Genomic DNA, 3,971 nt, shown 5'->3' with positions numbered 1-3,971 from the left:
CCGGGTATCTGAGAAAAAACCGGAAGCCGGCAAGCAGCCAGTGAAATTAGGTATTTCATTTTGTGACGTCAGCTTGCAAGATGTCTGCACGCCGAGGGCCAAGCAGTAACACCAACTGCGTGGGACAAAACTTTATTTATTTTTAGTAAATTATTAAATTATATTATTATTTCCCATTATTATTATTATTTTATTATTATATTACTTTTTTTGTGTAACTGGCTACAGTTACGTGACTTTTTTATGTTAGAATATATTATTAATAAACTTCAAGTTATCTAAACAGTTACTTTTTCACTTCCTTATAATTTTATAGTTTAAAAATCTGAATAAGTATAATAGGATAATTCATAAAAACTTAATTAAAAAAGAAATAGAAATTAATTAAAGTAAAAATGGTCAGTCTCATTTATTAACCACTCATTTATATTCTTACCCAAAACATATGAAATTTTCTTTACCGAAAAAAAAAAATTTTCAAGCCAAAATGACGAATTTTGAATAAAATAAAAGTTACTTTGCGAACGAATTTTGACTGTTTATCAAAGTAATTGAATTTTGAACAAAATACACATGAATTTTCAATCAAATGGTTCAATTTTCACATCGAAAATATTACTTTTCAACCAAATTTGACCTTTTTTCCTAATTAGTAAAATTTTTAAAAAAAGTTACTTTACGACCAAAGTATTTACATTTTTTAACAAAATACACATCAATTTTTAATTAGATGGTTCAATTTTCATATCGAAAATATAAATTTTCAAAAAAATAATTACTTTATAACCAAATTTAACCTTTTTTCCTAATTATTAAAATTTTTAACAAAAAAGATACTTTAATAACAAACTTAGACTTTTTACCAAAGAAGTTAAATTAAAAAAAAAAAAGTGAATTTTTATTCAAATCGTTGAATTTTTCATACAGAAAATATTAATTCTCAACAAAAAATTACTTTATAACCAAATTTGAACTTTTTACCAAAGTATTACAATTTTTAACAAAAAAGTTACTTTACAACCAAAGTATTTAAAATTTTTAACAAAATACAAATGAATTTTCAATTAAATGGTTCAATTTTCATATCGAAAATATTAATTTTCAACAAAATTATTACTTTATAACCAAATTGAACCTTTTTTCCTAATTAGTAATATTTTTAACAAAGAAGTTACTTTAATAACAAACTTAGACTTTTTACCAAAGAAGTTAAATTTCTAACAAAATAAAAGTGAATTGTTATTCACATGGTTCAATTTTTTATACAGAAAATATTAATTCCCAAGAAAAAATTACTTTATAACCAAATTTGAACTTTTTACCTAAGTACTAAAATTTTTAACAAAAATGTTACTTTACAAACCAAAGTAGTTAAATTTTGTGCAAAATACACATTAATTTTCAATTAAATAGTTCAATTGTCATATCGAAAATATAAATTATCAACAAAAAATTACTTTAGAACCAAATTTGAACTTTTTTCCTGACTAGTAAAATTTTTAACAAAAAAGTTACTTTACAACCAATTTTTACTTTTATCAAAGCAGTTACATTTTTAAGGAAAAAAGATATTTTACAACCAAAGCAGTTACATTTTTAACAGAATGCAGACGAATTTCCAATAAAATGGTTAAATTTTCATATCGAAAATATTAATTCTCATCCAGAAAAAATATTTTGTAACCAAATTTGGACTTTTTACCTAAGTAGTAAAATTTTTAACAAAAAAGTTACTTTAATAACAAACTCAGACTTTGTATCAAATCAGTTCAAATTTCAACAAAAAACATATGAATTTTTAATCAAATGATTGAATTTTCGTACAGAAAATATTAATTTTCAACAAAAAATTACTTTGCAACCAAACTTAGACTTTTTACCACAGTAATTAAATTTTAAACAAAACACTCATGAATTTTCAATCAAATGGTTGAATTTGCATACCAAAAATAGTAATTTTCAACACAAAAATTACTTTGCAACCAAATTTGAACTTTTTACCTAAGTATTACAATTTTTAACAAAATACACATCAATTTTCAATCAAATATTAATTTTCAAACAAAAATTTCTTTATAACCAAATTTGAACTTTTTTTTCTAATAGTAAAATGTTTAATAATAAAGTTACTTTAATAAAAAAAAAAGTTGACTTTTGATCAAAGAAGTTACATTTTTAACAAAATACAAGTGAATTTTCAATCAAATGGTTGAATTTTCATCCAAAAAATATTAATTTTCGACAAAAAAGTTACTTTACCACCAATATTTACTTTTATAAAAGTACACCAAACTCTCGCTTTCAGTCACTCGATTCTCAGCCTTCCTAGAACTGCCGGCTCATGCAGTTTCTCAGGGGAGTAGGGCGAGAGCGGAGAAATCGCGGTAAAATTTCAGCCACAACCACGTCTCACGACCGTGAGAGAGGTGGTTACAGTCTGTAGAGAAATCAGTACGATGATCCAGCAAAAGCCTCGTGCACACTAAGAACATGGAGCGACCCAAGGACTCTCCTTGGTTATGATGTTTTTGTCGGCTGGTGCCGAAAATTCGATAACGAACATGGTTCGCTTCTCGAAGTCAAGAAGAACCATGTCAGGCCTCGAGTGAGAAACAGAAACAATTGTCGAGAATATCAAGTTCCATTATATTCGGCACTTCCCATTCTCGACAATTGACTCGATTTCCCTAGGAGCATTTAGAGGAGCGATATTAAGGTTAATGCCGTAAGAGTTACAGAGATGGTAATAAAGCACTCTTAGTGCCGCATTGTATTTTTGAATGTAGGTCGTTCCCGCGTGAGTTGGACTACTAGAAAGTATGTGAGCTAAATGCTCGGGGTGTGCATGGCACGCCCTGCAGCTATTATCAGTAATGTCTTGGCTCAAAATGTGGCGACGGTATGTTAAGGTGGAAATGACACCGTCTTGGCATGCAAAAATGAAATCCTCCATACCAGACTTCAATCCGGGCGATTTAAAGAAAACAAACGTTAGCTCACAAGACATTGACTGATCCTTCACATTTCTGTGGAAGATACCGTGCATCCTCTTATCAAAGAGCTGTTCACGTGACTCCTGACCATTTTAAGAAGAGGGTCTCTTCCATTTGCAACTCTATGTGCTGTACCCAGAATAATCCTGTTGTGAAGACATTCAAGACTCAATATTCCATGACCACCTTGACGGCGTGAGATGTACCGTCGCGGAACGGAAGACTTAAGATGCATGCTTTTGTTCATGTGCATAACCTTTCTTGTCCTGATATCAAGGGATCTGAGCTCGTTCTTCGTCCATGGAACTACTCCAAATGAATAGAGTACTACCGGGACGGCAAGCATGTTCGTTGCAGATATTTTGTTCCTCGCCGACAGTTCGGAAGACCAAATCTGTCGAATGAGACGTTTGTATCTGCTTCGGAGAGTATCCTTTATAGATGTCACATCCTGAATGCGGCTCTGTAGCACGCCCAGGTATGTATAAGTCTCTCCAGTGCAAAGGTGTCGTATTGCGCTTCTATCAACGAGCTCAGGATCTTCAGGGGTGCCATTCAGTTTTCCTCGCTTCGAATAAACCTTGGCGAATTTGTCTAACCCAAATTCCAATCCAATTTCCTTAGTATATCGTTCGACAATCCCTAGAGCTAGATGTAGTTGCTCTTTGTTTTTAGCATAGATCTTAAGATCGTCCGTGTAAAATACATGAGTGACCTTGTACTTTCGATTCGCACAAGTACCTGTCGGAATGGCGAAGTGCTAGAGATAGTGGCAATAATGTAAGGCAAAAGAGGAGTGGGCTCATGGTGTCGCCCTCAAAAACACCTCTCTGAAAGGTGACCTTGTTAGTTGTCACACGATTTTTTCTAGATGAAATAGTAAATCTGGTTTTCCAAAGCGGCATCAATCTCTCTATGCACCTAACTATTTGCAGATGAACCTTTAAGATTTCCAAAAGACAGATGATAAGTCTATGG

This window comes from Belonocnema kinseyi, chromosome 9, assembly GCF_010883055.1.
Source record: "Belonocnema kinseyi isolate 2016_QV_RU_SX_M_011 chromosome 9, B_treatae_v1, whole genome shotgun sequence".
Classification (NCBI taxonomy): domain Eukaryota; kingdom Metazoa; phylum Arthropoda; class Insecta; order Hymenoptera; family Cynipidae; genus Belonocnema; species Belonocnema kinseyi.
The sequence above is the reverse complement of the archived record's forward strand: the minus strand, read 5'-3'. Positions refer to the sequence as shown.